We start from the raw sequence: 18,516 nt of genomic DNA, 5'->3' as shown, positions 1-18,516 counted from the left end.
AAGAGACTAACAGAGTGCCTTCTTTCTTTGTTTGAAGGAGATTTTCAACCTTCAGGTCCTCCATCGCCCTTGTCGCAATTTTCGAAGACGAAGACAGCCAAGAAATCGTCTTTTTTGAAAATGACTTTGTCTATTTCGGCCAAGAAAGCCCTTCAACGCGTAAATGAGTGGTTGAAGGAGAAGAGAGAGTCGGGGAAGACTTCTTTTGCATTTCCTCCGGCCAAGTTGGCTTCGAAGTCTAGTGTTGGTATGCTACGGGGAAAGTCTTGGCCTGGGAGTTCCTGCCTCCTCCCAGGGAGACTTTTCCAACATAGTGGACAGCTCCCGTAGACATGCTTTACATTCAGCCAAAGTGTGGTGGACTTCGTCAGAGTTCGACCATTTACTCAAAGGTATCTATCGGACTTTTGAGGTGTTTAATTTTCTTGACTGGTCGTTGGGGGCCCTGGCTCGGACTTCGGAGATGGAAGATTCGTCAGAATCCGAGTTGTCGAGAAGTATCATGTCCTGTATGGATAAAGCCTTGAGAGATGGAGCTAATGAATTGGCTTCACTTTTTACAGCAGGCGTCTTGAAGAAAAGACATCTCTTGTGCTCGTTCGCTGCTAAAGGAGTGTCGAACGCGCAAAAGTCGGAGTGATGTTCTCTCCGCTTTCAGGACAGCTCTTCCCTCAGGATATCATTAAGGACATCTCTCTCTCCCTCACTCAGAAGGCTACTCAAGATCTTCTTACGTCTTCTGTAAGGAAGTATTTACCTTCTAATGTTATGAAGAAGACCCCGAAGGATACAAAGACATCACAGCAGCCCTTTCGGGGTAGGAACTTTTTCCCGACCAGCATTTAGAGGGAAAAGAGGGTTCCAACCAAAACAAAAGAGGTTCCAAAACTTCAACCAAGCAATGAGTCAGAAGTCCTCCAGACTTGTGTGGGGCCAGACTTTTAGACTTCTGGGAAGTCTGGCAAAGCAAAGGAGCGGATCCCTTGGTCTGTAAAGGTAGCGAAGGAAGGGTACAAGATCCCCTTTCTCAAGAAACCACCTCTCGCTACAGCTCCGAGAGCCCTAGGGGCTCATTACATCGATTTAGAGAAGAGAGAGGCTCTTTGGCATCAGGTTGTCAGCATGTTAGGAAAGGGGGCCATAGAACCGGTTCTGGATCACGAATCCCCAGGTTTTTACAACCGTCTGTTTCTAGTACCGAATCATCAGGAGGTTGGAGGCCAGTACTGGACGTAAGCCAGCTAAACTTGTTCGTAGAAAAGACCAAGTTTACGATGGAGACGAACGATTCAGTACTGGCAGCGGTACGACCAGGGGACTGGATGGTAACGCTGGACCTTCAGGATGCGTACTTCCATATTCCAATTCACCCAAGGTCCAGGAAATATTTGAGATTCGTGATCCAGGACAGGATTTATCAATTCAAAGCCCTTTGTTTCGGTCTGTGCACGGCTCCTCAAATTTTTACAAGAATGATGTCGAATGTGGCGAAGTGGCCTTCATTTGTCAGGAGTCAGAGTCTCTCTCTACCTCGACGATTGCTCATAAGAGCACAATCAAAAACAGCAATGTCTGGAGGACACGAACATCACATTGGAGTTAACTCAGCAACTCTGGGTCTGATGGTAAACCTGAAAAAGTCACGGTTGATCCCCTCTCAGGAGCTAGTTTATTTGGGGATTCTGATATCCTCAGTGACTTTTCGGGCTTTTCCGTCACCCGAAAGGCAGACCATGTGCCGGCGGAAAGTGCAAGAATTCCTATTGAAAGACCAATGCTCGGCGAGAGAGTGGATGAGCCTGCTGGGGACACTCTCTTCGTTAGAGCGGTTCATTCACTAGGGAGGACTTCACATGAGGCCCTTACAGTTCTTTCTGAACGAAGTCTGGCCAAGAAGATCGCAACCAGATTCCTTCCGGTTCCAATTCCTTCAAAGATAAAGGAGGAACTAAAGTGGTGGCTAGTTCCGGGGAGGTTGTCAGAGGGTACGTCACTCCAGCAGAGGAACCCAGACCGGATATTATTTTCCGACGCGTCAGACGCAGGCTGGGGAGCGACGCTGGGCCCTCGGGAGGAGTCAGGCCTTTGGAACGAAGAAGAAAAAAAGGCATGGCACATAAACAGGAAGGAACTGATGGCGATCTTCTTGGCTCTGAAAGCGTTCAGACCGTGGATCAGCGCAAAGTGGTGCAGATCAACGCGGACAATACCACAGCTCTGGCATATATACGAAAAACAAGGAGGAACCCACTCGTTGTCCCTTTGCAACCTGGCGAAGGAGATTCTTCTGTGGTCGCAGAGAGAAAACGTCACCCTGCTCACCAGGTTCATTCAAGGAGAGAAGAACGTCAGAGCGGATCTGTTGAGCAGGGACGGACAAGTGCTTTCCACGGAGTGGATGTTGCATCTTCAAGTATGCCAGAGACTGTGGAAGCTCTGGGGCACTCCAGTAGTGGATCTTTTCGCTACCGCAGCGACGAAGAGGTTACCGAACTATTGTTCTCCAATCCCGGACATCTTGCAGTCGCAGTCGATGCCTTCCTACTAGATTGGACGGGTCTAGATGCGTACGCTTTTCCCCCGTTCAAGATTTTAGGAAAGGTAATGAAAAAATTCAGGGAAAGTCGAGGAACAAGCTGACTCTGATAGCCCATACTGGCCGGCCCAAACGTGGTTCAACAGAGGTACTGGAATGGACAGTGGATTCTCCGAGAAGGCTCCACCCACGAGAGTAAGATTCTCCAAACAACCCCACTTCGACAGGTTCCACAAGAACACCCTCGCTCTTGGGTTCTGACTGCGTTTCAGACTATCGAAAGACTTGGTCAGAGCGACGGGGGTTTTCTAGAGAAGCAGCGAAGGCAGTTGCAAGAGCACGAGGCCATCGACTATCAAAGTGTACCAGTCGAAGTGGGAGAACTTCCGTAAATGGTGTAAGAATCGGAAGATTTCTTCATCCAGTACCTCTGTGACACAAATTGCAGATTTCCTTCTATACCTGAAGAAGGAACTAGGTTTGGCTAATCAGACAATTAAAGGCTATAAGTGTATGTTGTCTGCAGTGTTTAGACACAGAGGTTTAGATCTGTCCAACGACGCAGATCTTAGAGATCTTCTCAGATCTTTTTATACAAAGAAGGATCGACTTTGCAGAACTCCTTCTTGGAATTTGGATGTCGTTCTCAAATTCTTGGAAGACGGATAGGTTTGAACCTATGGGCAGTTCCTCTTTGCGAGAGCTAACGAAGAAAAACTATTTTCTTAGTAGCCTTAGCTACAGCTAAAAGGATTAGCGAGCTGCAAAGCTATTGACAAGCAAGTAGGTTGGAAGCACAACAAAGCAGTTTGTTCTTTTCAACAGTTTCTTAGCAAAGAATGAGAATCCTTCGCATCCGTGGCCAAGATCATTTGAGATTGAAGGACTGGCTGATCTAGTAGGTCAAGAAACAAGAAAGGGTTGGGTTCTTGCCCAGTAAGAGCCTTACGGTTTTACGTAGAAAAGGAACAAGAAGCATTAGGGGAACTTCATGTTCTCTGTGGTGCTCTGTTAAAGATCCTACTAGACCTATGTCTAAAAACGCAATGGCTTTCTTGTAAGAGAAGTCATTAAGAAGCTCATTTGCTTTGTCAGGAAGAATGCTTCGTTTGATTAAAGTTAAAGCTCATGAGGTGAGAGCAGTACTACGTCCTTAGCATTCAGGAAAAATTTTAGCCCTCAAGGACATTATAGATTCGACGTTTTGGAGGACAAACTCTGTGTTTTGCCTCTCATTACCTTAGAGACGTGAAAGACAAACTTTTGATAATTGTCAAACGTTAGGCCCGTATGTATCCTCAGGTACAGTACTGGGTCAAAGGAGTTTCCAACCCCATAACCTAATAACATGCTAGGTTTTTATTAATTAGGTTATAGTGTTTTTTTATGGTTGTCTAGAAGGTTAATACCAGCTCATTTTTTTGGTTGTGGTTATTATTGTATGTGTGGTTCAGGTGACTAACTTTCCTAGCATGAATGCCGTGGTAAATGAGGGCTAGGGTTCTCTGTCAGCAGATTGGTCATGTCCAGTTGTCAGACCCTTGTTGTTAGCTTTCTCAACAAACAGTCATCTAGTTGAGAGCTACTAAGGTTTAGCAGGCTAAGAGGCAGGACCTACGAAGTCAGCTACTTAGCAGTAAGGAACTTAATAAATAATTTTAAAAATTTAGTTAATTTTTGAATTATGACGATGTTGCTGTCTATGACCACCTCCAAATGTGTCAATCAGCTATATATACCACCTGCCAGGTAAGTGTCATGCATAAAAATGATATTGTTATGATACAATAAAGTTTTAGCATACTTACTGGCAGGTATATATAATTAAATTCCCACCCTCCTCCCCTCAGGAGACAGGGTTCAGAGAAAAATCTGAGGAAAACGGGAATAGTTCCAAGTACCAGCGCCACGGGAACGGGAAAGGGGTGGCCATCACCTGAACTACCAGTGTACTAGCGGTTGCCGCGAGTTTTGAAATTCTGCCAGTGCGTCAAGAGGATAAGCTATATATATACCTGCCAGGTAAGTATGCATAAAACTTTATTGTATCATAACAATATCATTTTCTTCTCGTTCAATTCAGAATAAGGCTATGTCTCCATTAAAATAAATCGTCAAGCGAGGCTGTTTCGGAAAGGAGGAGGATCCTACAACCTCATCCTCTGTGGATTATAAGACTTTGACTCGTCTTTTAAAAGATTTGTTTCCCAAGAAATTCCGAGCTCCAGTTCCTCTCTCTCCACCTTCGCAACTAACCTCTTCGAAGGCAAGGAAGACTCCAAATTTTGTCAAAATGGCCACTTCGCTCTCGACTAAAAGGGCTTTTAAAAGAATCATGATTGGATGGAATCCAAAAAGACAAACGGCAAGACTCTTTTGCGCTTCCCCCCACTAGGCTTAGTGGAAGATCGGGGAAGTGGTACGAGACAGAAGAGGAAGCAGGTTTGAGAATCCCCGCTTCCGCACAAGGGGATTTCGCCAACTTAGTGGAAGCTCCTAGAAGATCTTACCTGGCATCAGCGAAAGTTTCGTGGACAATGTCGGAGATAGATCACCCATCTCAAAGGCCTTTATAAAAACTTTGGAAGTTTTTAAACTTTCTAGATTGGTGTTTGGGCGTCTTGGATGTTCAGTCTAGAAGCCCAGATTCTATCTCATTAGAGGACTTAGCGAGTATTTTGTCATGCATGGACAGAGCAGTAAGAGATGGCTCCGTTGACTGGCATCACATTTTGCGTCGGGAGTCCTGAAGAAACGCGCACTCTTCTGTAGCTTCACAGCTAAGTCAGTGTTCGCCAGCGCAAAAAGCAGAATTGTTTGTTTCGCTCCCTTTTCTGCTCATCTTTTTCCACAATCGATGGTAAAGGATTTATCATAAATCTCCAAGAACGAGCGACGCAGACTTATTGTTCTCGGTCCTTCGAAACGTCCTGCTGATCAGATGTCTCAAGAACCACGCAAGCTTCTAGGAAGAATTAGAAGCCCTTTCGTGGAAGAGCCTCTTCAAGAGCTGCTGCTCGAGGGAGGAGTTTCCCATAGGGCAGAGCCCCCTCAAAACCAGGGGAAAGAAATGACTTTTCGGCCCTCCAGACACCAGTCGGGGCGAGATCGCTCTATTCGCGAAGCATGGAGGATAAGAGGGGCGAACTCTTGGTCACTCGAAGTGATCGAGAAAGGTTTACAAAATCCCGTTTCTATCGAAACCACCATTTAAGCATAGAACCAATAGACCTTTCGCCCTCTTATCAGGATTCAAAGCAACAGATCTTATTAGACCTTTTGGATCAGATGTTGGAAAAGAGAGCAGTAGAAAGAGTCGTGTCACGGAACTCTCCAGGCTTCTACAACAGGCTTTTCCTTGTTCCGAAAGCACTCGGGAGGATGGAGACCTGTCCTAGACGTAAGCAGGCTGAATCTTTTTGTAAGGAAAATAAAATTCAAGATGGAAACTGCACAGTCTGTTTTAGCTTCCCTGAGACCAGGAGATTGGATGGTGTCCTTGGATCTCCAAGATGCCTATTTCCATGTTCCGATACATCCTCGGTCCAGGAAGTTCCTCAGATTCGTTTCTGAAAGGACAGGTCTTCCAATTCAGAGCTCTCTGTTTCGGGCTGAGTACAGCCCCTATGAATTCACGCTTCTGATGCGAAATGTAGCAAGATGGCTCCATCTCTCAAAGATAAGAGTCTCACTCTATTTAGACGATTGGCTGATCCGGTCCACGTCAAAGGAACAGTGTCGGAGGACCTGCATACGACATTACAGCTGACGAAGGACCTGGGCCTTCTGGTCAACTTCGAGAAGTCCATCTGATTCCCCACACAGTCATCGTGTATCTGGGGATTCAGATGGATTCAGTGGCTTTTCAAGCATTTCCATCCATAGAACGTCGGCTAAAATGCTTAGAGAAAGTATCGGTCTTCTTAGAGAATGAAATATGCTCGGCGAGGAATGGATGAGTCTGCTGGGGACCATTTCCTCGCTGGAGAAATTTGTTTCTCTGGGAAGGCTGCACCTCAGACAGCTTCAGTTTTTCCTAGCAGACAACTGGAAGAACAAGAAAGACCTAGACGAGATTTTGAGAATCCCTCAATTGATCAAAGAGCATTTGAAGTGGTGGTCCGATCCCGTCAAGCTATCGGAAGGGATGTCCCTCAAAGTTCTGAGCCCAGACCTAGTGTGTTCTCAGACGCGTCCATGACGGGCTCTGAGCAACACTGGGGGAGGAAGAAGTGTCAGGCCCTCCTGGAGAGGGAACGGAGGTCCTGGCACATAAACTCAAGGAGCTAGAGGCGATTCGTTTGGCATTTCAATGCTTCGAGTCAAGGATTGTGGGGACGAATTGTACAAGTCAACTCGGACAACACACGGCGCTCGCATGATCTCAAGAAACAGGGAGGAACTCTATCTCGCTCCTGTTCAGGATAACGAGGGAAATCTTACTTTGGGCGAAGCTGAGAAATGTAACGATTCTAACGAGGTTCGTTTAGGACAGCAGGGAACGTTCGTGCGGATCTCCTCAGCCGTCAACATCAAATGCTTCCAAACGATGGACTCTCCATCCAGAGATCTGCAAGGAGTTGTGGAAACTTTGGGGACGCCACTGGTAGACCTCTTCGCGTCAGCAAAAACGAAGAGGCTTCCTATTTACTGCTCTCCGGTTCTAGACCCAGGAGCAATAGCAATAGACGCCATGCTTGGAATTGGAAGGGGATGGATCTCTACGCCTTTCTCATTCAAACTCCTGGGAGAGGTAATAAGGAAGTTTGCGGCGTCGGAAGGAGCAAGAATGACGTTGATCGCCCCCTTTTGGCCTGCAAGCGACTGGTTCACAGAGGCCATGTCCATTTCTGGTAGATTTCCCAAGGACACTTCCAGAAAAAATCGATCTATCAGACAGCCCCACTTCGAGAGGTATCACGGAAAACTCTCCGCTCTGAGTCTGACTGCATTCAGACTATCCAAAAGTTGGCCAGAGCGAGAGGTTTTTCAAGATCGGTGGCAAGCAGCTATTGCCAGCGCTAGAAGAACATCTTCCAAGCTGTCTCCCACCAATCGAAGTGGGCTGTCTTCAGAAGCTGGTGTAGAAGGCAAAATATTTCCTCCTCCACGACCCTCTGTGAGCCAGATTGCTGATTTTCTCTTACATCTTAGAGATATAGACCAAACTTTCAGTGTCAACGATTAAAGGCTACAAAAGTATGCTCGTGAACGGTCTTTCGACACAGAGGCTTGGAGTTATCAAATGATAAAGATCTTCACGATTTATTGAGGTCCTTTGAAACATCAAAAGCTCCACGAGACAGATTCCCTCATGGAATTTAGATGTTGTCTTAAAGTTTTTAATGTCAGCCCCATTTGAGCCTATGCACGCTGCTCTTTGAAAGATGTAACTAGGAAAGCTATTTCCTAATCGCTTTGGCAACAGCTAAGAGGGTTAGCGAAATCCAAGCTATGAGTAAACATGTGGGTTTCAGAGAACACAATGCGGTGTGTTCGCCGAGCCCCTCGTTCTTAGCGAAGAACGAAAAAAACCCATCCAACCCCTGGCCTAAAAGCTTTGATATCAAGGGTTATCAGAGTTCGTCGGAACGAGAGCCGGAGAGAGTTTTGTGCCCGTCAGAGCTCTCAAAATTTTATCTGGAAAAGGACCAAACAATGTAGAGGCCCGTCAGACAACCTGTGGTGTTCGGTCAAGAGGCCGGAATTACCAATGTCTAAAAACGCACTGGCGTTCTTCTTGAGAAACACCATCAGGGGAAGCTCATTCATCCTGCACGGATGGTGATCTTAAACTGCTAAAAGTTAATGCTCACGAGGTTAGAGCGGTAGCTACTTCGGTGGCTTTTCAGAAAAAATATGGCACTCAGTGATATCCTGGGTGCCACATTTTGGCGAAGCAACTCTGTGTTTGCTTCACACTACCTCAGAGATGTGAAGGCGACTATGAGAATTGCTACTGCTTGGACCATACATTTCCGCGGATACAGTATTGGGGACGAGAAGCAATACGACCCCATCTTTAGAAAATGAATGTGTGTGATTTTAATTATGGGTTTGTTTTTTACGGTCGTAGGGTTGGCCGCTTGAGGCGGTCTTCCCATTTAAATTAGCCTGAAAGTTATGGGGACTAACCTTTAGTGAGGCTAGGTTAGGTGGTATTTTTTATGCTTCGTTGTCTTCAGTATGGTCAATATGGTCTAGTCACTTGTGGTCACGCTCCCGTTGACAGATCATCTAGAAACTATCCAGCTATACAGGTCACTACCTTGCTGGAAATTCTAGTTAAGCAGAAGCAGGCTTGGGTGACAGTAATCACGAAGTCAGCTATGCTAAACAGGTAGGGAACCAAGATGTCAATCATCTGCATGTGAAAAGTTTCCAAAATCCTTCTATTCTGTCCCTTCCACCTCCAATGGTGGGATTCAGCTATATATATATCTGGCAGGTAAGTGTCATGAACAAAATGATATTGTCATGATACAATAAAGTTTGTTCATACTTTACCTGACAGATATATATAATCAAGTACCCGCCCAACCTCCCCTCGGGGACAGTGGCATTAGAAAATCTGAATAGAAGATGGGAATGGTTCCTGACACCCGCCTCCCAGCGGCGGGAATGGGTACTAACCACCTGGCCAACCACTGCGTGTGCCGGGAGTTTTGAAATTCTGTCGGGCTTCGGAGAATACAGCTATATATATATCTGCCAGGTAAGTATGAACAAACTTTATTGTATCATAACAATATCATTTTATAACAATGGCAAAAATGAACTGTTGCTTATTGGTAAACTAGGTAGAGTAATGGTCAAATTATGAAAGGCTACGAATGTAGTGGAAGGATGATTAAATAAGTAAAAAATTAAAAAATTTCTACTGTATAGTGGAAGATTGATAATAAACTAGTAAATTTAATTGTTATCTTCTTTGATAAAGGTTTTTTCCTACTATCTAGCAGACTTGGCTTGCATTCCCACTGTCCAATCTTCTCTGTAAACCTTTCTACATGATTTTCTTGGCTTTCCCCTTCTTATCTCCCACATCTCTTGACTAGTTGATCTTTCCCCCTTTTACCTTCGTGTCCGGACCATCTAAACCTATTTTCAAGTCTATAAGTGTTCTGTATCTCATGCGACTTGATGATGTGTCTCAAACTTCACAGTGTAATGTGGCCATACATGTAGAATTTATGTAGTTAGATGTTTTCTTCAAAGTCATGTCCATTACAAGGTTCCTGTGCAAAACCTATGCATCAGGCCCCATCGAGAGTTTGTGCCGTCAGTGCGCCTCTTGCATTGGGGAAAATAGGCATGCAGAAGGCGGTGCCTTGCCCTTGCGTCCTGTCCTTAGGCCCCTAACTGCACTCCCTGTTAAACGTTTTACTGCACTTCTGTTTTTTTTTTTCTTTTATTCCCATTCTTCCATCTTGTCATCCATCTATTTCACTGTATCCTAACAATTGTTTCATGTTTAACTGCAAGGATTTCCTCCCATTACACCTTTTCAAACCTTTCTACTCTTAGTATTTGCTTTGCAGCACTGGGCCTTCGGCCAAAATTCTATATTCGACACCGATGCATCAGGTGATTGAATGTTCGAGAAATTAAACGTAAATTGCCGACTAACTTTAATCATTTATTTCAGTTTTGGGCAGCAATGAACAACATGTGGTCAGGAGCCCCCCAGTGGGCCTCTTGGGCTCTACAGCCCCAACATTACCAAACATGAAGCCGGAGGAAGGTTAGACGTTTACAGTTTTATTTATTCTCGATTGAATAGGAGTTCGGTTCTTTTTTTATGCCAGAAAATAGTACACAGTAACAAATCCGAACGGACTCCCAGTGCTACTTGCCAGTTATGTTGTCATCATTATTCAGTACTTACCAGTTATTGTCATATTTTTTTTAATTGTAAATGTCATACTTTTTAAAATAAATCTTAGAAACTGAATGGTAGTTATGTACCGGTTAATTTAGGTTTCAGTATTGAGTGACCTAAAAGATCCCAGCGCTCGTCCATTCGTCTTAAATTTATTTTCCATTCCTAGAATGCATATTAATAAGTGTGAACTTTGAAGACCTCCTTCCTTAGTTAATATATTTTCTATTCCCCTAAACAGCATCCTCTGTAGACTGGGCAGAACTTGCAAAACAGTGGATCCAGATGAAAGAAACCACGTCGTCCTCGCAAGATTCGATGGAGCCTACGCAGTCTACGGCAGATGTATCTTCGAGTCCACCAGCGCCTCCGGCGGAAGACAATGCAACAGCTGGTGGGGAAATGGACATGGAAATTGAAGATGATAAGGGTCCATCTGCCAATGGTGGGGAACAACAGAATGGTAAGCCTATGCATTGAACTATAATTGAAAGAAGTTTGGAACAGTTTGAAAGTCAAAGGATCTGCAGTGGAAAGCAAGACATAGAATGCATGAGATGGTGTGGAGCTTGGTTGGTGTAGGAATGGAGCTAATAAAAAAGTGAAATCAAGAAGTCTATATAAAACTGATAACATTAACGTCCATAATTAAGAGAGACCAAGAGTACTAGGCTAGATTTAATGCCACCGTTCACCCATTTAAGAGTGACGTATTGGTCTAAAATTTCATTCAAGTAAGGCCCATTCCTCCACTTTAGTTCATTCAGGGCTAAGCTAATGCTCTGTTTTCACTTGCTTAAAAACAGACCATTTGTGCAAGCCTTGTGGGAAGTTTGAGTCAAAATTATGTAGTAATAAATTCCTGTTTTTTCAGGAGAGTCTGGGGGGAAGGTTGGAGTGTGTGACGGGAAACTGGCTACCCAATCAGACCTCAGGGATGGGCTGGGGCTGGGGTTTGGCTGTGGATTCCTATAGTAACAATGAAGCGTCGGGGGACAGGAGAGCACCAACTCAGCAGTATAACATCAAAGACGTTAAGCCAAGCAGGATTTGCTGCTGTGTATGGTAATGAGTTTTTCAGCCGCCCATGGCGTAGCAATGCAGGTGTGTATCGGAAGCGCCACCTCGGTCATCAGCATTGCTGCTCCTTGAAATACTTATTACTTCTTCCGTTTGTGCGCTACGTTGTGAATCTGAAAGGTCAAGTTTGGATGGCGCATGTTTCGATAGAAGGCTAAGGTGTCCTTGGCCCTTCTGATGCAAGGCTGATAGCAGCACGGGAAAGGAAATGACAGAACAATGTTCATGTCATTTCAACGACACAAACGACAATTTGAATGTTGTCTTTAAAACGAATGCTCTTAATAAAATTACTGATCCTTCAATTCCCTTACTACAGCACATAACCACTACAAGGTGTTTTTGTTATGCATGTCATTTGTCCAATCAAGTTTCAATATTACATTTAGTTCTCCAAAGTTGTAGTCCACTTGCTAACCTCTGTCATCAATCTGTGAAGTTTGAAATAAGGGCCTCACAGAGACAAAATTCTTATTTCAAATGATGATTCGGGAGAAAAAGTATATTGGACACATTTTTATTTTATTTTATTTTTTTTTTACTTGGTCATCGGCTCATCATATTGGTATTATTGCCCAGAGGAGGTAGTCAACTACTTGGCACGGTTGACAAGTCTTTTAGTGAAATTACCCTTTTTCACAGCTTTAACATTCATTATTAATAGTGGCTACCAGTTTGCAGCCCAAGGGGTCTGTGGAATTACACATTAGAGTAGTATAGAGCTCATTTGTGAAGTATGCAAGCCCACAAGCATTTGCGCTGTGTGTCGAGAACCGAAAGAACGAGCATTATTGACCACCTAAGTGGTCCTTGCTTTGGCTTGTCGTAAAATTCTTCTCCAGAAAGGTAGGTGACATTGTGATTACAGGATCCCTGCCTGTTTGCAGTGTGGATTCGCCTCTTTACCTATTCGCAAAATTTTTCATAGACAAATATTCAATCATTTATTTTCATGTTTTATGACTTAAAAAATAAATTTTTCTTGATAAAACTATTAAAATAGCAGGGTATAAGCTTTTTTAGAAATGTTTTTTCAGTATTTGAACTATCAAAATAGGCAGTCAGAAGCATCTTGAGAGGCATGTCAATCATGGATTTTAGCTATTAATTAATTAGCGAGCATCATTTCACAAACAACTGCATAAGGAGCACTCCCTTTTAGGTAGGTGGTGTTATAATTTCACAATTTTACATAATTGATGGAAGGGAAAAAGGCTGACTTGTGTAAGAAGAAGTATTAGCATCTGGGAGAGGTCTCTGTGGTACATGAATATCTGCAGGTAATGGTTGGGTACCTCTGCATTTTGTTTTCAGTGGTAATTTGATATTGTAAGCCAATGTTCGCTGTCTGGCAAAGCCCTGTTTACCATTTTTAAATAATTCTTCATTATTAACGTCATGAATACTTCAGTGGAATTTTGTTTACATGTTCTTAATCTCTCTTCGTAATTGGCGTGTAATGAATGTGTCCGTATGTTTACTTATTAAATAGAGTATTTTCCTCTCTCATTTTTTGGCCCCTTTGTTTCATTTCTTGTCTCTGCTGTGGAATATGCTCATAATGAGTGGAACGTGTAACTGTGTGTGTCACTAAATAATATTAAAGGTTCTTTGCAGTGTCCTTTTGTGACCAGGTGCATTGCCTTCTGCTTTGTAGCTTGTCATTGTTTTGTACTGGACTCCAGGGACTTGGCTGTCCAACATTTTAAAATTTATTCCATATCCCATTCCTATTCAGGATCATATCTTCGGGCAATTCTGACGAACATCTGGTATGATGACTGTCGTGTTAAACTATTTCATTTTGATAATTATGTCGGTGAAGAATTTTCCCTGCTGTGTCTTTTTTTTTGTTAAAAGGGATTGGGTGATAAGTAGACGGTAGAAAGCATTGCACCTTCAGTGGGTCAAGTAACAAGGATTTACTATGTATTTGTAAAGCATCAAAGTTGGGAAATATGTAGAAAGGTTCTTGAATTACAATAAAATTCATTTAGTGGTCTGAAAGGTCTCCAATAGTAATTACAAACTTCTGACGCCTTTTCTTTTTTATTTTCCAAATTCTCTTTATTGATTTTAGTAATTCTCATGTTGCTCTTCAGTAGACAAATTGCATTATTTTTGGTATAAGGATTATTTAGTACAGTCGAATAATTTTGAGTGTTCTTGACAATAGTTGTCAAAGGGAAACTTAATATTCTTCCTGTTTTGTCTTCCTAGGGTGAATATAACTGGCCTATTGTCGGGAACCGACAATTATCAGGGTGATTTCGCGAGGAGTGAGAGGAGGGAAAGAGTCGGGCGAGATTTCCACCACAGGTCCTTCGACCAAGACAGAGGGGCAGCTGAAGCAGACTTCCAGCTTGACGCGGCTCAGCGGAAGAAGTTGCCCGTTCTTGGATTCGGGAGGGGCTGGAAAGATGGAACGGGAAAAGCAGAGAAAGGTAAGGATGAGCTTGTTGTTGAGGTTTTTTGTTGTTGTTGTGCCCTGTGGAGCTTTTAATGTTAGAAACCAGCCATTAAGGGTCATTTACAAAATGGGTATACACCAACTCCTGACCTGATACATATCTTTTAGGGCCAAGTCTATTGATTCCAGATACTCTCTGTCTCTGTCTCTCTCTCTCTCTCTCTGATTACTTAAACACCCTTTCTATTGCTGTCTTGAATAGGAAATAGTAATAAATACCATTTGTTCCGATACGTATACAAACCCTCGGTCCTTTTAACAATAGGAAGGTACTTAGTGGCAACTGAACCGGTCGTAAGCTTCGAACAAGGGGGTTCGGTAGTTAAAACTACTTGTCTGGCAGTTGGGGGTCAGCTCGACTGCGAGAAGAGGAGTCACTTCGCTTTCGGTCGCTTCTTGTCATATACTTAATTTGCTTCACTGCGTGAAGACTTTTTTTTCCTTCCCTTTTACTGTGTGTATTTGTGCAAGGATGTATGTAAGTACGTGTGTGTTTTGTATACAATACAGTGAATTGTGTGATTTTTGAGATTCAAAATGGTATCCCAAGAGCCAGAGAGACCCCCTCGTCCCCATCCATCAGCCGCAGATTGTGCCCTGGTGTGGAGGGCCGTAAGTGCGGGGCCTTTCGATCATCTGTTGAGGTTGATCCTCATGAGTTTTGTACTCTGTGTAGAGGGCGGAAATGCTCTCGCACCGAGACGTGATGTTTGTGTGTTTTGGTCGGAGGAGCAGTGGGAGCGCCTGGGGGGGGGAGGAAGAAGCCGCATAAGCCAGCCAAGGAGTTGTTGGAGGGTTCTCCGGCTACACCCTTGGTCACGGACCCGTCTTCTTCCTTTTCTCCCTCCATTTTCAGCTCCCTTGTATGGCTCCTTCTCCTTCGGGGGAGGTTTCTTGCTTCTTCTCATCTCTCGATCAGTCGAGGGTGGAGGTGGGGGCAAGATACCCCGACATCCGGTTGTACTCAGGGTCCTCCATTCACTCGGGGTGGAACTGGGCCCCCCCCCCCTCCCCCCCCCCCCCCCCCCCCCACTAACTCACCCAACTTTTCCTTCCTCAGATCTGCTTGCCACGGGCGACGATCTTGGAAGGGCCTGGTACTCGCTGGGCCTGCGAGGGACACCGACGGTTCAGGGGCTCGCCGAGTTACCTGGTGAGTGGGGCCATGTCAGTAACGCACAGCCCGACCACCACAACGGTGTCCACGCCTGGCTACAACTGGCTCCGCTGCACCTGGTGTACACCCAGCACGTAGCCCACGCGTGACCCCTACAGCTGCTGTGCAGGTGCCGCTGCCGGAGGTTATGATGCCCGCTGTGACGCCGCCACCTGGTTTTGCCGCTCTTGCTGCAGCCCCAGACTTCCGGTGTCCAAGAGCTCTCCCCTATGCAGAGGATGCCCCATTGTTCCTGCCCTGCCTCCTGTTCCTGAGTATGCTGCCGCTCCAGTTCCACGGTACCAGTTCCTGCCGCCGTCGTTCCTGCCCATGTTGTTGCACTGCTCCCACCCCGGGTCCTTCCAGACAGGGTGCAGTCGGGCCCTGTTACTTCGGCAGCTGTCCCGGGTCCGTCCTGGGTGGAAGACCTGACGGTGGTGCTGAGGAAGCTGACGAAGAAGAAGAAGAGGAGGAGGAAGGTGTCGTCATTGTTGTCTGCCGCCGCTTCCCCTTCAACTTCTAAGGCCCCACAGCCAAAGAAGAAGGTTGCCTCCTCCCCCCCTAAGAAGGCTCGTCCTGAGACTTCCAAGGGTCCGTCCCACTCCGGTGGGAGGGTTGGGACTTCTGCCGGTATTCCTGTTCCTTCAGGAACAGGGCCTGTCTCTCCTTCCGCAAGGAAGAAGAAGACAGGGACCGGAGGAGTGCCGGCTTAACACCGGTACCTCCTCGCCTGGCGCCAGAGGTTCTGCCTCGGCGCCAGGTACTGTCTCAGCCTCTTGTTCACGAGAGTTACCGAGTGTACGGTCACCTGCGGGTGACCATACAGCTAAGACCCAGGCAACCGAGTCCGCTCGGCGCCAGGATCCAGGCATGGAGCGGAAGACTGACTGGTGGGGCTGAGCGACCCCCACCAGACCAGCGATCACTCTCGCGGCGATAAACTGGTACCCAGGGTTGACGCGACGGTCCCAGACTGGTCGCGGGCTGAGGCGAGGAAGCAGTCCCCTCAGTCGCTTGAACCAGCCTCGGCTGGTCCAAGCAGCATGATGCGCCGTGAGGACAGGCCTCGCTCCCACTGCGACAGCGGACTCTGCAGGTCCCCTGACTTGCCGCTCCTACCGGGACCGGGCAGAGAGGGGGACCAGCAGCAGCTCTTCTGACGCTCGGGACCGTCGCCGCTGTTCTCGGTCCAGCCGCTCGACCAGGCCTGCAGCTCGATCGCCACCGTGGGTTGGTGATCGCCTGCAGCCCCCTCAGCACACCGGTTCTGCCAGTGGGCGCGGGGAGAGCATCAGTCTCCGATCCCTTCAACTTCCTCGAGCTTCACCAGGAAGGAAGAGCGAGGCGATCAGGAGTGATCGCGAGGGAAGTGCTTCTCACGATCCCGCCACGACACACTACGAACCTGGCACGGCCCTAGGACCGACTAGATCGTATGCGCAAGTGGCAGGAGGAGACCAGGAGGGGTCTCTTGTGGTTCCTCCTGTGGAAGGAGGAGGGTCTCGGGAGGCATTCTCCGCTGGACGGGCTTGACGGTCCGTCTCTGCAGGATGCAGCACCCTCCTGAGATCCAGAGGTCGTTCGTGGAGGTTATTGCGCTGATTCGTCAGCACAACGACCTCGGGGAAGGATCACCGCTCCCACCTTCCGAGCCCACATCGGGCTTGGAGTCGTTCTGGGGACCTAAGAAGGAACCCAGGACGACGGTGGGTCTGCCACGATCGGCCATGGCTGGCAGCGTACTGAGCCAAGTGGACACTCTCTCTCCGGACAGGAGGGTTCGCTTCGGTCCGGTAGGTGGTCTTCCAAGCTCCTTCCTCCACCTCTACCACGACAGAGGCGCTTCTACGTGCCTTCAGAGGACCCTCTGCCGCCCAAACAGGTTAACCCGGAGCTAGCTAGGCTAACTCCAGGGGTGTGTGTCTGCAGCAGCTCCTGTCAGAGAACCTCTGGTTCTCACAGCAAGAGGCACTTGCCTTGGAATCTACCGCAATGGCAGCATTCCAAGCAGTCTCCTGGATCGACCTGTGGTCCCTCACAGTGTCGAAAGCCGCGGCCTCCTTGGGGAACATCATTCCTGAAGGGGACCCGGCTTTTGTGAGACTGTGCCAGTCTGGAGTTAGGGCCATCTCCTACCTGGCCCACCAGACGGCTAACCTGTGGGCCAACCTTGTTCTCCAGCGTAGAGACGCTGTTCTCACCCGAGTGACCAGGAACGGCTGGGCGTGAGACAGCCCTGGGTCTTCGCAACAGACCGGTGTGGGCGTGAGGCAGCCCTGGGTCTTCGCAACAGACCGGTGTGGAGTTCCTCCTCTCTCTTCCCCAGAGAGATGGTGGACGCTGCGGTGGAACAGCGGCGCACTGACGACAATGACCATTCTCGTCCACCAGGCCGTCTCCAAGGTGGCTGGGCAACCTCGGACGAATGCAGCTAAGCCCAAGAGTTTAGCTAGCGCTTCCTCTGCTGCCAAGACTATCGCCTCGTCGAAGCCGAAAGGAAAGACTCTGCCTTCGACTTCTGCTGTAAGGAGATATCGCAACCAGCCCTCCTCCCAGTCCTTCTCTCGAGGAGGATCTGGGAAGAAGAAGTCGAAGAGAGGAGGGAAACGCTACAGACGGCGTTCCCCCTCACCTACTGCCGGAAGTGGGGGGGTGCCTGGCGAGCCATTGGGCAACATGGCAGCGCTACGGAGCGGAGACCTGGATAGTGAATGTCCTTCGGGAGGGATATTTACTACCCTTCGAGTCTCGGCCGCCCCTCACCTCCAACCTGGTCCATCTGCAAACCTACGTGACGCTTCGGCAGGAAGTAGAAGCCATGCTGAGCAAACGTGCTGCGGAGATCATATGGAATCAGTTGCTGGGCTTCTACAGTCAACTTTTCCTGGTGGAGAAGTCCTTGGGGGGGCTGGCTCCCAGTAATAGATCTCTCTCCCTTGAACCAATTCGTTCACCAGACTCGGTTTCACGATGGAAACAGCACGTTCAGTGCTCGATTCCATCCGAGAACGACTTCATGCTTTCGGTGGATCTGAAGGTCGCGTATTTCCAGATACCCATCCATCAATCCTCCAGGAAGTACCTCGACGAGACGGTGTACCAATTCAGGGCACTTTGTTTTGGTCTCTGAACCGCCCCACAGGTGTTCACGCAAGTGTTCACGCTGGTGTCGGCTTGGGCCCACTTGTCCAGGATACTTCTTCTGAGGTATCTCGACGATTGGTTAGTCATGGCAAGCTCCCACTCGCAGTTGCTGCAGGACAGAGATCGACTCCTTGAATTCTGTCGCGATCTGGAGATCGTAGTGAATACGAGAAGTCAGACCTCGAGCCAAGCAGAGGATGAAGTACCTGGGCATGCTGATCGACACAGTAGCAGGGCGAGTCTTCCCC

General features: G+C 47.1%; 1 long non-coding RNA gene across 1 annotated transcript in view; it reads left to right on the top strand.

Annotated features, from left to right (window-relative positions):
- The window catches only part of LOC135204953 (uncharacterized), a 46,634-nt gene extending 35,758 nt beyond the window's left edge, over positions 1–10,876 (top strand). Inside the window, exons 2-3 of the long non-coding RNA XR_010312387.1 lie at positions 10,185–10,280; positions 10,660–10,876. This is a non-coding gene — a long non-coding RNA (uncharacterized LOC135204953). The remainder of the gene's footprint in view (positions 1–10,184; positions 10,281–10,659) is intronic.
- The last annotated feature ends 7,640 nt before the right edge of the window (positions 10,877–18,516 follow it).

This window comes from Macrobrachium nipponense, chromosome 48 (genome assembly GCF_015104395.2).
Source record: "Macrobrachium nipponense isolate FS-2020 chromosome 48, ASM1510439v2, whole genome shotgun sequence".
In the NCBI taxonomy this organism is placed as follows: Eukaryota; Metazoa; Arthropoda; class Malacostraca; order Decapoda; family Palaemonidae; genus Macrobrachium; species Macrobrachium nipponense.
This window is presented reverse-complemented; position numbering and strand designations above follow the sequence as displayed.